Genomic DNA, 16131 nt, shown 5'->3' with positions numbered 1-16131 from the left:
ACATGTAAACAAATACAAGAATAAAATAAATTGCAGTCACTTACAAAATAGACGAGCAAATAAGTACTCACTTACTATTTTAACGTTCATACTTTAAACTCAAAACGCATTGGCTACCTCTGGAAGAGTAGGTGTTAATATAGCCAATATATAGTCTTTTAATTAGATTTTTAAGTGGAGTATTATTATTTTACTAATAAATTATTTTTAAGGAGATAAGTTGTTAACAAAAATAAAAGGACCCTCGAGCTCTAATGATTGCAGCTTCATGATGAGTGCTGTTCAATTTCTGGATTGCTGAATGAATGAATGAATGAATGAATGAATGAATGAATGAATGAATGAATGAATGAATGAATGAATGAATGAAGTCGGCCTGGTTGGCTCAGCTGCTATAGCGCTGCCATTCTATGCCCGAGGTTTTGGGTTCGATCGCGGGCCAGTGGCTTGTAAAAGATCTCCTGCGGGACAAAGTTCCGGCACACCAGCGACGCTGATATAACCTCGGCTTTTGCGAGCGTGGTTAAATAAAACATAATATTTTGGATGGATGGATTAATTAATAAATTAATGCAATCAATCAACCAACCAATGTGGAGAGATTCGGAAATATCAACTGAAACGTACACGATGATAATCGCGTCCTTCCAACAATTCTTGGAACTCAATATTAATCTGTCTTTCATGATCCAGAATCGTCCATCCGAGAAAGAATCGGACATTATTAAACCGAACATTGGACTACTCTGCGAGACGGAAGAGCTTCGCGTACTGTCTATAGCACCAGGCATTCAGTAGCAATATATCATTCCTATGTTTCGTAACCGGTTGTGCACGACTCTAATTTGAATGTCTTCGACCTCATGTGGAGCTTCTCCAACCGCCCTCCAGTATCCTACTGCATCTGTACTGAGAATAATAACACATTAAAAAGATGGTTTTCTTGCCGCTGCTTTGTGGCACAGAAGTTCTAACTCACTCATTTATAGTGCGTAACACAACTTCGGTATTAAGCGTGATGGGTGTACCGAGGACTGACGTTCTTCTGCTTGAGTAGTAAAGTCTCGTGGTGTGATTTGGAAATTGTATTTATATGTACCCGAACGGCTCTATAGATGACCCTGATCATAACCCAGATACAGGCTATGTTTTTTTTTTGCTTTAACAACATCTTAGGTTATTTAGCGTCTGAATCAGATGACGATGATAATGCCGGTGGAATGATTCGGGGTCCAGCACCGATAGTTACTCAGCATTTGCTCATATTGGGTTGAGGGAAAACGCCAGAAAAACCTCAACCAGGTAACTTACCCCGACCGGAAATCGAACCCGGGCCACCTGGTTTCGCGGCCAGACGCGCTAACAATTACTCCACAGGTGACGATGTTACGAACAGCGATCGACAGGTACGTTTTAATTACTATGTGATTAGGAAACATCGTGTGTTGTGCATCATGGAATGTGAGTGCATAAAGTAGAAACACATAAGCCTCCTCTCTTTCAGTTTTCAGGATTAAGTCTTTCACGAGGAGTTGAACTCTCGCCTGAAAAACGAGACAGGATTCGAAAGAGAGAGGGAGAGGGAGATAGAGAGAGGGGGGAGTGTGAGAGAAAGAGAGAAATGAAAATAATAGAAATAAAAGAAAATGAAAAGTGAATTTAGGCCTTGAACATAAGAGAGCTCATAGAGAAAATGCGATTCCAAGAATACAACTTTGGCCACCATGCGAGTGCCAAACCAGTACTGGAATACGTTAAATCAGAGGCTGAATTCTTTTTGGGATATGGGAAGCCATCTTGTCCACAACACGCACTTGTTTCAGGCAATAAAAATGTAAGCAATAAAGAAATCGTAAGTAAACATTGTTCAGACTTACATGTAGGGTTATTTCTAATACTGTGGTCTTAGAAATTTCTATGACTATTCTATTATTTTTGTATCTTCCAATACAGGTACGTGAAGAAAAGGAAATCGCGACGAATTGTGTTCTTTATGCATACGGTGAAAGTAAAAGGAGTTCAAACAAACGTATGCAAGCGCATGTTCATAGACTACATACCAGCTGTAGTGGAATATAGACTATCCAGAAGCAGATTAAAGATGGCAGCACAGCTTCGCGTAGTGACCAACGCAACGAGAGATACAACAAATATTGAACAGAAGCTGTAGAAACTTTGATAGATCAACTATCATAAATATCAAAGCCACTAAAGTAGGCAACAGATTTCACATACATTATATTTAGATTGTGATGTTACCATTAAGGCCCTCTTCTCGGGGCACTATCGTAAGTGGTGTGAAGGAAAGTGCAACCACAAGAGAATTACGACAAATTCCGGCGAAAATTTTAATATTGCTTTTAAGTTACAGAACTCAGATAAATTTGTCACTTGCAATAGAATCAATATTCATACAGGCCTACAAAAAGTAAGCCAGAGATGTATCAGTTCTATCTGCACTTCAGACACAAAGAAAAATACATCTATAAAAGGCAATTACAGCCCGAAACGAAAATTAAGAAACTATCTCGAGACGCTCTGCATAAATCTGAAAAATATGAAGTAATGCATTGATATGATTCCATTAATTTGTAACACTCAACGTAAATATTGCATAATATTTTGTTTCAAAGTAAAAGTATCGGTATAAGATCTTCAACCAAATATAAAACCTCAGCGTTTCTATAAGATCACCAGTCTTTCACAAATAATCTACTCCCTGATAGAATACTGTTCAAATTTAATATCGGTAGAGACAGTAGTAGCAATATCAGTACTTCAATTATTACAGCACTCACTTCCAACTCAATGCTCTACGACGTCATAGCGAGCTTCTCGCGTTCTCCGTAGCAATCCAGATAGACTCTCAAGTCCTGACCTGATCGAAGCTGTGGAGTGTGGCAAACCAGTTTAACTTAGCGTTTACAGTACCTAATAAGTAATAATAGGAACGAGACAGGTACACGCTACTATACTTAAATAATTTTGGTATCTTTCTGATATATTTAATGTACCTAAATTCATGTAGACTTATTTTTAGACTGAACTATATTCCTGGGCGGCATTTTATTAAAAACCCTTTAAGTAAACCCAAGCTAAATGGAGTTATTTAGTAGATAGGCATATTTTACTTATGTAGAAAGCCACCTTATATAACCTAGATAACAGAACTACCTACATGTCTTTAAATAATTTTATATCTTATTTTCTAGGTTGAAGATATAAATGAAAATGCAAGTAATTGCACCAACCCTGAAATTTCTGCAGTGTCTCCCAAAATAACTATTTCTGTTCAAAGTGAAGTTGATTTATCAGCTCACAATCCTAGGAAAGTAAGATGGAGGGAATTGAAATTACTTAAAAAACAGCATGTACAAAGTGAAGTATCCTCATTGTCATCTGTAAGAGAAAACAGCCGTGATTCTCAGCTTGCGGGTGGAAATAGCGGCAAATTAAAAATTTATGTGATATGTTTTTATCTACCGTAAAGATTGTGAAAATTCAAGTGGATTTACGGGATCGTAGCAAGAAAGGAATGTGATACCCAAAGGAACTGAAAACTGTGGCCCTGAGGAAGTTTTTAAGTCCTAATGTTTATAAATTTATGGAGTACTACAGTTGTCTACAACGTGCTTAAGACAAATGACAGAAAAATGGCAGTACTCTTCTGCCCTAAATGAATTTATATTTTCTGGTGTAAAGTTGAAAGTGAGTAATTTAAGTGAGACAGAGAAATATTGCCTTAATTTCAGATGAAATGTCATTTTTTACTTCATGACGTAGATGGGAGGATAATATTAAAATGGATTTGAGAGAGGTGGGATATGATACAGACTGCATTAATCTTGCACAGGATAGGGACCGATGGCGGGCTTATGTGAGGGCGGTAATGAACCTTTGGGTTCTTTAAAGCCATTTGTAAGTAAGTAAGTATCGGATGAAATAGTAGGGTTAAGTAATACAGGTACTGTACAATGAAATGTGTAGACTAATCTATGTTTGGCATGAACTGGCAGGTCTACAACGTAGATTCTACATATTTGTAGTTTCTTCATAAATTAATGGGAATTAAAAAAAAAGAGAGACAAAAGACACTGCCCGTTTAAGTATGGTATTCCTTGCATACCGTGTATAATATGAAAATATGTACATACTACTACTACCACTACCACCACCACCACCACCACCACCACCACCACCACCACCACCACCACCACCACCACCACCACCACTACTACAACCACTACTAGTACTGTATTTTTCTATTATGTATAATAACTATAATTTTGTACCTAATACTTTTTCATTTATGCATTTCTTTGTATTACTGGTATGTATACCCAGATCTGATTTCAATACTGCTGCCAGCACGGCTTCATAATAATCGAAGGAACCGATATCTACTTTCCTTTCAGTAGCCTATATTACTCATTCTCTACATTACACTATCAGACCTATACATTCAACCAGAGCTAGTAGCTCTGACAATCCACGATCCGCCACAGCTCCGAGATCGACTCTGACTATTCCTCCGGGCCCCTTCTCAGAGAGGAAAAGCGTACTCCGACGTCACAACTCGACCAGTTGGTAATGACTGCATTAAGGTGCGTACACACATAGCGAACGAACAACGAACGAATGATGAAGCAAAACTTCGTTGTTCGTTCGCTGTTTGAAGCGACGTACAAATCAACAGCAAATTGTCAGAAAACTTCACATTTGCTGATTGTCCGCTATAAAGGCAGACGAAAATATAATTATAGCAAGTGCAGTCCTGTTTCATAAACACAGTAATAATATTAAGTAATAGTATTACAGTCATGAAAACAATTTTATTAACCGACTAAATTCTGTTTCATAAACGTTTTGCACGAGTCATAAAATACGTACAGTAACCAGATGATTTGAGGTTAAGGCTGACAAACATAACCAAGTTGGTCTTTTTATCCTCTCAGGTCTGCACTCTAGAGCTATTTATATTATTCTCTCTGTTAACAGTTGTTAAATGAAATAAGTTTTGAAGTACTATCTTTAATAACAACAACAGAGTAAGTCGTAATATGTGTGAAGGTTTGGGAGACAATTTATTTCAGATAAGATTGTAAATCACTGTAACTCGAAGTTATTGTTTCTGTTATTTGAGTCAGTTGATTTACGAGTAAAAGAAACAATATGATAAATCTAAAATATTGTGAACAGATTTTATCATTCCTAATTGTTCACGCCTCTGCTGTTGTAACGTTTGCAATTACAAAAACAGTGTATCAGTGACAGAAGCGTGTGTGTGCGCGCGAGTGTATAAAACTTGCATCTCGTTATCTAAAGAAGTACCATATGAAAATGTTAAGCAGTGAAAACTTTTGATGACAATATTGTACCAGCCTTAAGGACAGTGTTAACGACAGGGTTAGTGGACCCTGAAAAGCGTATTATGTAAGATATTTTCAAGTTCCGTTATAATTCGGAATACTGCGCAAGTACTTATATAAAAAGGCTTAAAAATTATTGGTGCAAGCGAAAATAAATACGCATAAAAATTACTCTTTTACCAAAAATAAATAAGTAATGCAATAACGGCATAAGTACTTACGCGGTGAAGTCGTTCCTAGAAAATATCGTGTTTGAGTTTGAAGGTGTGGATGTTGTAGAAGATTAATGTTATGACGAAATTAATAAAATACTGAAATTGTCTTAATGGGTTTTTATTGCTGATTATGTTGTAAGTAGTATGTTCAAGAAGTTACCTGACTATACAAAATGCAAATATGTTCTAATTAGAGATTGTGATGTGGAATTGTAGACACGGTACCTATAAATCTCGTAAGTTAATTTTAGTTATGCCCTCTATAGGGATGGTTTAAAATGATCCATATATTTTGTAATAGATCTACTTGTTGATATATGTCTGCAAAAGATTTTGGCTCACCAAGATCTTCACAATGTTAATTAGTGAAGAGTATATAGATTCAGGTTGTCACAAGTATGCATTGAAAAAACATTTCAATGGGTACAGAAAATATTAATATTACTGTATTTTGTGATGTAAATGTCCCATAAGCATATATTTCTGAACAATTATAATTTTAAAAATGACGAGAAAGGAGGGAAAAAACGTTAAGTTCAATCATTCAAATAAGGTAAAATAATGTAACACATACAGTAATTACATTCTAACAGTTCTATACTGTAATTGAATTTAATTTAGGTTTCAGCCTTTCCAATTGTTCCTCTTTTACAATTAGATAAGATAATTTTCATTTTCAGCCTGGTCCATCTACATTGGCGCCTATGACAATTTGTAAGTATTTGTAAGTATGGAGAGGAACTTTGTTAGTCATTCATTTTGTCTCTGATGCTTTTTAAAATGGGGAAAAGACGTGAAAATAACTTGAAGAAACAGAGTTTTTTGCGAAAAGTTCTCGAATTGAAAGGTCAACTATTTCATTATATTCCTAACTTTCTTGCATATGGTTGTAGGATATTCGTTGTCTAAAATTTCTTGGACGTCGGACAAACACTCCCTCTTCATCACTATTTGAGTCAGAATTATCCATTTCAAATGTTTTCACGGTTTTATCTTCAAAATCTAACCCTACATTGGCATTTACTTTTTACAAATTATTAAACTATTACTTAAAATACAGTCATGGAACTAACGTTAATATTATTAATAAATTTAATTATCTTTGCTGGTTTATGAAACACTTTAGTAATATTGTTATTTATTTTAGTAATAAAATATGAGCGTTTACAGTAATAAATAATATTAACTATTACTTTTATGAAACAGAACAGTAATAATATTGCAGTACTTAATGTTATTACCTTTTCAGTAATGGTATTAAATTATTACTTTTATGAAATAGGCCCCAGGGGAAAGTTTCAGTATACGGATACCTCACTGACAATAATTATCTTAAAATACTAAAAAGCGTGATTTGTCTGTGTTTGTCGTATGCGCATCATGCTTACGAGAAGACACTTTTCAGTGCCAATAATTCATTTTGTGTGCACAAGGTTGGAACTTTGTTTTTTCTGGGCGTGAATTTGTCCAAAAGGAACGACATATGTTTATACGCGAACAAAGTTGACTCGTACACTTCATCACTCCCCATTCCAGATCTTTTTGTGGACTTCTGTCTTTCCCTCCGGAATGATGTCAGTAGGGATTCAATTTTCTTTTTGACTTCTGCTCCCTACAATAAACAAAATCATGTATCCACTGAAAATAAATAAACAAAAATAATTTTCAAATTTTGCACGTGTTTGACTCGCCTATCTTGCAGCTGAACATCTTTCCAATAGCTTCCCAAACATCATGTTTTCTTACTTTATTGTGATAAGTAGGATACTTGGGATTCCATGAAGTTTCCTGCTCCCTATATGCATTAATAAGATTTATAACAGCGTCTTCCGTCCACTCCAGTTTCGACATCCTGTTAGTGAAATTGAACTAAGCGCTGCGTTCTGCTACGAACTACAAGCTAGTGGCAAATCCCGTCCACAACGAATACCAACTTCCTTTGATGTACCGACAAGCGACGGATCACTTCCGAAGGCAAACCAAACGATCGGTTTGCCTTTGCTGCAACGTACACACGTACCGGTTTCAATCAACGAATGCAATCGTTTGTCGTTCGTTCGTTGTTCGTTCGCTAAGTGTGTACGCACCTTTACAGCGACCTTCTCTATTGCAGAGGCTATTCAGAGTCCAATTTCAATGTATATGCCCAAAGTACTCTGAGAGGTACAGATTTCTTTTACGTGTCGGAAATCTTCTGCACGGACGTCCCAGCCTTACTTCCCTTTCAGAGGAAACCATGCTGCAGGCTTCATCTAAATCGGTCGGATCTGCATATTTTTCATTCCATTTCTTTTCACTTATTGTATTCCATATAACTTATTTTAGCATTTGAGCTTTAAGATGTGAAACAAGTCAAGATTTCACAAGATTATATATATATATATATATATATATATATATATATATATATTTTTTTTGGCAAGATGAAGTGAGCCGAGGATTCGCCGTAGATTACCTGGTATTTGCATTATGATTGGGTAATACCTCGGAAAAAACCCAATCAGGTAATCAGCCCAAACTGGAATCTAACCCAAGCCCTAGCGCAGCTCCAGATCACCAGGCTACCGAGTCTGCCGACTGAGCTACGTTGGTGGCTCTACAAAAAATATACAGTAGACCTACATAGCATACAAACCTAAAAAATTATTCATCTTTTGAGCTATACATGTATATATTAATTGGTAAACTTCAATATATTCGGTAGGCTAGTTAATGTACTAGAAGCAGAATTAATTATTACACTGCAAAATGTGCTAATCTGCAAATATCAATTCAATCTTTACTGTCAACTTGAAATATTTCTCTCCATTCTTACAAAGATACTGAAAGTTATTTCTATCCAAAGAAATTATTATATTTACCCTATATGGAAAATTTCTGCAGACAACGAAAGGCCGTCTCTAATATAAAAAGCTTATTCGCAAAACACGTGGGCCAGTTGAGTAGATTAATCACAAAATAGATGTAATATTAGTATTCCTACACATCTGTATAGTCTGTATATGTTCCCATATCATCATCATCATCATCATCATCATCATCATCATCATCATCATCATCATCACAAAGTGATGGTGTGGTCAAGTGACTGTCATTTAATATTAAATGTAGGCGTCATATAGAATGATGGGTGAGCGGCTGTATCTTCGTAGTCAGTGCACTGTTTACTTGTATGTGTTTATTAGAACTGCAAATGGGCAAACACGCGATGGCACTGAAGACATAATTACACAGAATAATTACATTTAATAATAATAATAATAATAATAATAATAATAGTAATAATAATAATAATAATAATAATAATAATATTTTAAAGTAACTAATTAATTAAAGTAAAAGTAATTTGCCTTTACAACTTCCATAGACATACATATATTACATACATAGCCTACATTACATACATACATACATACATACATACATACATACATATTATAATTTACATTCATTCAATTATTTATTAATTCATAATTTTCTGCAAACCCAACTGTCTCTAATCTTTCCTACACCCTGCCTTCCTCTGAGTCCCCGCACATGATGCATATTATCTTGATGTCGTCTGTCACCTGATAGTTTCTTCTTCTCCGAACTCTTCTCCCGTTCACATTTCCTTCCATTCCATCCTTCACAAGGCAGTTTCTTCTGAGCCAGTGACCCAACCAATTCCTTTCATTTCTCTTCCTAACAAGTTTCAGCATTATTCTCTCTTCACTTACTCTTTCCAACATAGCTTCACTTCTTCTTCTGTCTGTCCATTTCGCACGCTCCATTCTTCTCTTTGGCACTGATATCTCTCACCTCACTCACTGCACTGGCACTATGGCACACTTCACTGACGCTATACGAGTAGAACACATTTCACTGACACTATAAACTTTTCACTGATCAAAAAATTTCACTATCACTATATATTGTGATCATTGCAATCACTTTAATGATTACAGACCAACTAACCAGATAAAAAGGCTATCCAGACGATTTTACGGCGGTATTTTAACATCTCTCAGATGGTAGTTTCAGTCACAACTGAATGCGGAAATTTCATACGAATTTTAATACCAGAATATGAACACTGTTGACTACAAAAATGCAGAAAAGGATTTTTTTGAAGTAGGCTACTGCAACAGACAGATTGCGGCTCGATTTACGAGCTACGTCGTTCTACATAATAATAGTAGGCCTATGGTAAGTTCTAAGACGCTGTTTTTCTGAATGTCACGTGTTACGGTAATCAAGTGATACGTCAACACTTTTCTCATACGGTCCGTACTTTCTTCCATCGAAAAGGAAAAATTATACATCCCGTGGTAATAGAGTATCTCGAAATACTTTTTTTTAATTACAATGTTTATTGTATCGTTGAAAGGCATTCATCTCTAAACAGATTTCCCACAGGAACGTACCCAGTCAATACTTAAAAAAACTTATCTTGCAGTCGACGTCGACAGAGCTGGCTCATGATGGGGACGCTTACCTGCAAAAAACAAAACAAAACATCTCACATTAGTCTTATACGACAATATACTACCACTGCCACCACCATTATTATTATTATTATTATTATTAATATCATTATCATTAATATTATTATCATTATTAATATTATTATTATCATTATTATCATTATTATTATTATTATTATTATTATTATTATTATTATCATTATTATTATTATTACGTTTCTAATGCTTTGTTATTCGAGCTATAACGCATTTTTTGGTGTAATGACGCAATTATTATTATCAGCTACCCCATGTCACCAAAATTACGCCAACTTGCACACACGTAGACAGCGTGCTCGACATCACGAATCGCTCATTGTATATATTTTAATATTTAATTGTATTGAATTGCAGAATTGACTGAACATGACTTGGAAATCATGAGTTTGACAGTGACGATAGCATGAAAGATAAAACATGCGTATCTGGTGAAAACAACAATGGCATTTCCTCAGAAAATGATTCTGATGAGGTTTGTATTTCAAAATTATACATATTATGTATTAAAAATGGGTAGGTCAAGTAGTTATTACTGTTTTATACCTCCAATTGGTTATACTCTTATACCGTAGTTTCAAATACCGTAAGACGCAAAAATATGAAGTGGTGACATCCCAGTGGCTGGTGGAAAATAGATAAAGCAACGTGGAAGAGGAGCATTAGCAAGGAGCGAGTAGGGGTACAGTAAAAATGAACCTGGTAAGTGGAAATGCAACAAAGACAGTGGAAAACGACAAGTGAAGCCAAAATTTTAAATATTTCCACTCTACGACAAATAAAATCAGAGGATGTCCAGAGATACAACAGAAATACGCCATAGATCATACACGTTGCATTATCATTTTTTAATTAATGATAAAAGGGTTCATATTTGTAAGACCATATTTCTTAACACACTCTGCATTGGAGAATGGCGTGTAAGGAGCTGGGTGAAAATAGGATACGGGAAAAGTCCACTATCTGGTCCTCATAACTACTCTCTTTCCAGCTAAAGATTGAAGTAAATGTAAATAAATGCACGTGGCATAATGGTTCCTCTTTGGCTATTGGACGCATAACGCCTCCAAACTTATGCTTATCATCTTCTTCCTCACGTTAAAATAGTTCCTTCTAAAATAATAAAATGTATAATATACATGGAATACGAGTGAATTAAACATGCTTATAAGAACACTTTCTTACGATTTAAACAACATGTTTATATTAGTAGTTTCAGACATTGCATGTTAAATCATTGTAACGTGTATTATGACAACGCGCATGCGTAATAGGCATTAAATCCCTCCGAAGGTGACTTGCAGCGTCACAGAGCACATCAACACAGCTGGTATAACACAGTGCGAGATTCAGTGTTGCCAACCTCAAATAAATTTCTGTAGAATTAAAGAAATTCTCCACTCTTCAAAGAATAACATTTAATCACGAATCTACAGAAAAAGAAAATCCACTATTCCCAGTAGAGAAATAATAAATATTAACCCTTCGTGAGCGTTTTACGGGTTAGTTCAATGAATGTGTTGAAATGTCTGCAATATATCAGACAGTGGCTGCCCTGCGTACTCACTTACTGAAAATAATGTGTCCTGGTGGCTGCTTTGGTAGCTAGCTTGCGATTGCGGAGTAATACATTTCGGTTTTGTTTACGTCTACTTTAATCTTTAGTTGGAAATAGTTTAGGCAGAGTGCAATTAATTATTACCGCTTTAATCTCCAGTTTTATTTTTGTTTCGTATTTCATGTATTTTTTGTCTATATAGATGTTAGAATTTGTTTTTACTTATTACATTATTATAATTATGTTTTTCAATAAACATAATGTTAATAATCAAGAGAATTGTGTTCAGAATTATTAGCAGTATAATAATGCTCCCACCAATTTTCCATTCAAAACCTCGTAAGTCCATTTTTGGTTGGGAAGTTAAGAAACAACATCACGTAGCCTAATTCCATTTATGGCTCAAAATGAAACAGCAATAGAAAATCAGATACCTCATCATCAAGAAGACTGATTTTATTGCAACATCACAGTGTTTCGTTAAGAATGCGTAAAAGCCTCGTTATCTAGATAGTTTTTTGCTTCCCTGTAAAATTTTGTTTCTAGGAGTTATGAAGTTCTGTTCATCATGCGACATGCAAGACATTCAGTCTAAACTAACCTGGCCTGTCGCACATTCGTAAATTCAAAGCATGCGAAAAGCTTAAGCTAACCTAACTTAACACGTTTCAACTTCCTGAACTTCTCCGCCAGCCTCCACTTTCACAGCAATTTCCGATCCTCACATTCAGTGTGAAATTGGCATCGGAACTTTTTTTATAATAGGTATGACTCGACTAGAAGCCAAGAATGTATATACAATTGCACCTTAACGTGGTACGCAATAATTCAGAAAAACCTAAACTAACCAAACTTAATCTAATCTAATCTAATCTAATCTAATCTAATCTAATCAAAGCTGTAACCTAACAAAACATAACTTTAAAAAATCCAGTATACACTGGCGTGAAACTTTCCTAATGTCACGCTTAGTTATGTTGGTACGGCTGAAGAAGCAGCTGTACAACAATAGAGGTTTATTAACGGAGTACGATTGGAACCATCTCTGGGCTAGTTTAGCCAAAATTAATTGACCTGGAAACCTACTCGCCCTCAAATTATTATTGTTATTGTTTAGTCAATTGTCCGAAGACAATTCTGAACCTCAAGTGATACCAGCAAGACACCACTTATGAGACAACTAGGCCAGGAGATAATGGGGTAGGATGGTCAGTTCCCTTCCCTCTCCATTACATACATCACCGATTAGCTACAAGTACACTAATCAGACTTCAGATGCATACAAACAATTTTTATTTCTCTGACAGAAATCGTCAAGTGAGATGTACTGCCTGTTAATAGATGTATATAGCCTATCAGCCAGAACCTCAATCAGAGGCAAAATTAGTATTGCTGGTATTAAAAGGAAAATGTAAAAATTACATTACTGACCCTCCTATAGTTTATATACCTACCCCATTATCTCGTGGCTTAGTTTCCTCTTGAGTGATTCCTGATTGGTGTCACTCATGAGGTTCAGACCTGTCTTCGGAGAGTTGCCCAAGTAACTACAACTACAACTACTAAGCTGATAATGGAAACCCAAGCTTATGGTGTGTTTATACCCTTCGATAAATTACAGCAAGTTTTCTGTCGACAGACGCTGCGAATATTAATCAAAATTAGCCTAAGCTATGGAACCTACGTGCCTTAACATCACATTGAATGGATCATTAATAATAATTTGTTGTAATATTCTCAGACTGAAAAAGTTGCTTTGATTTTTTGTACTATGTTAATCTAACAATAAGTAAAACTTAGCATAGTGACAAAACATACTGAATGCATATGGACATACTTAAATAAGAGTGTTCACTAGGAGGTAATAAAGGCGTTCCATTCTAAAGCTATAAATTGACAAATAAACACACACATGCACCACAACCATTCATTTTGCGATGCTGCTAACGAATTAAAGTTGGGAATCGAGTCTATGCCTTTTGCATCACACGACAGAATGATGTATTGCGCCTATACTTCGTTCCATAATGCCTGACAGGAGAAGTAAACATTGCCAACAGAGCAGGAGAGACGTATATTATTACACAACCAATGGAATGAGATCTATGCCATTGGTTGAATAGCAGTTATACTTCTCTCCACCTCTGCCGGTAACTTTTACATCTATTATCAGACATTATGGAACGGAGTATACTCAAAGAACAAAGTTCTATGACGGCGCAGAGTGGAGAAGGTGAGTTACACAGTAGACTACATGTGATGAGCTCGGAATCAAAACGCGTTAAGTCGACATTTTATCGAAAATGCGTTTTTTTTTTCGAATTTACGTTCTTTTAGAGGCGCTTCATCATGCTACGCTTGACATTTGTTGCAATTGACATTTTTAGCCTGTTTAAAGTCAGCCTGAAATCGAGGGTCTGATTCAGAACGTATTCTTTCTAACGAAAGCAGTACACCAGAATGAACGTAATTAATTCGCCTCCTGTCTTTAACTAATGTCCATTGTTGACTCTTCTCTAAAGTTTTTTTTATTGCTACCTTTAGGTCCATGCAGTAAGATTTAAAAGGACGAGTTTATTGCCTGGAATCTCTATTTAAATCCCCACGCGCAGACAGTGAGTTAGTGGTGTGCGGTAAGTGGCATTTAAAAGCAGGTGGAGGTCGTTTGTAATAAACATGGGTCTTTTACTACAAACTGTGATATTATACTCATAATTTAGTTATATTTTGAACTGTATGGTAGGCTTCGAAAGACTCCAGTATAAAACATTGTTTGCACTCCCACGTTATTTCGCTTGTTTCTTGTGAGATTTAAAACTTTGCAGGTTATCGCTGGTTTCTTTTTCTATGGGTGATTGGTATATGACGGGAAGGGGGGGGGGGAAATGAGCCCGACAGTTTGCTTGTAACATTGTCGTCGTAACACCAGCATCCCTTCCACTAACATTGCAGCTAGGCAAGGTTAAACCTCAATAAAATGTCTGCTTTCAGGTCTAGTCGATTTGTGAAGATCCTTTCCTGCCTGGGTTTGCTTCCCTTCACGGTCTTACATGCAATTACGTAGACATTGACAAGCTGAAAAGGACCGGTACCATAAATATTATATTGAAGGAAACATTTCTGCAGTCTTTTTTACGTATTTTGCCATAATGAGGAAGGGATATAAGACTTCATTCTGACGCTGACCTGACGGCGAACCCACAACATAACGTTACTGTACTCTATTACGCCCTTCAGTTTCACCACCGTTTCTTCCCCTTCATTGTTACCCTTTTTTCCTTTATGTTGACCATGTGAATCTTGTGCTTCGTAGACAGACCTTTTCTGTCATGTCACTTTACTGCCAATAACTCTTAAAAGACCTCGATTCTCACTCCCTTTCTTAAACTTTGTCGATTCCACTTGGGATGCAGGACAACTTCAATGCACTTCTATTTAAACAGTTACGAATTTTAGAAAACCTTTCGAGTATATTTAGAGCAAAATAACTCCTTTTCTTCAAGAAAGGTCGTTTTACAACATACAACAAATCTCTAAATAGACAGCTTCAAAAAACTCAATATGACAGCTTGAATTAAAACTGTAAATGAAAGTCGCATGGTCTCCGAGACGTCATGTCTAGACGGCTACGCTTTGGGAGCGCATCACGTTGCTGACCAGACTTCAGTAGGCAAGGGGTTAGTTAATACAGCTTCTGGAAATAAGTGAAAGATTTAATATTTTTTAAGAATTTACACGAAAGGGCTAATAGAGTATTAGCTGCATTCATTACAACATTTTAACCACTACGTATGTTATAAAATCATGGAAGAAGGTGTGCCAGTTGGGGAGCACTCTACAGGAGCTCGAAAACGTCGGAAGAGTGGAACATCGAAACGAAAGAGGGAACAAGAAAACAGGTGAGTCTATTATACTTTTCTACATACAGTTTTACATATGAGTTTATGAGTTAGAATTGACTCCTTAATTCACCCGTTATGATACTGTGATAATGAATCACGCAATAATTGATGCAATATTGTTTAAGTTTGTTGCATAGTCCATCACCTAATATAATCATAATTTTGAAATTTTTTGATATACCGACAAGGATCCTGACATGCTTCATAAGGAAGGAAGATACAGATGCTGCAGCATCGCAGCGTTCTACCTAATTCAGCAAAGAAAAATAGTCCTTAATCATCATGATAAATTGCAGCAAGATAGACTTCTGGGATCCATGATGTCTGTGTCCGTTCTGAAACGACGTCGTCCAAGGAAGGATGGTGAAAAATTAAACTCGATGTTCATCAGGTATTAAGTTAGAGTTCATGATGAAACACTTCCAATATGCTGTAAGTTTTTTAGAACTTTATTCAGTATTGGGCAAAGCAGAGCTAACAGTATTGGTAAGTCAGTAATGTGTAAACTCATCACTGAGAGGAGAGGGGGTGACCGCAAAAGCAAGTTGTATGCAGAAAAAAAACAGTCTGTAATCAATTTTCTTC

This window comes from Periplaneta americana, chromosome 12 (assembly GCF_040183065.1).
Source record: "Periplaneta americana isolate PAMFEO1 chromosome 12, P.americana_PAMFEO1_priV1, whole genome shotgun sequence".
Classification (NCBI taxonomy): domain Eukaryota; kingdom Metazoa; phylum Arthropoda; class Insecta; order Blattodea; family Blattidae; genus Periplaneta; species Periplaneta americana.
Note: the sequence above shows the minus strand (reverse complement) of the source record.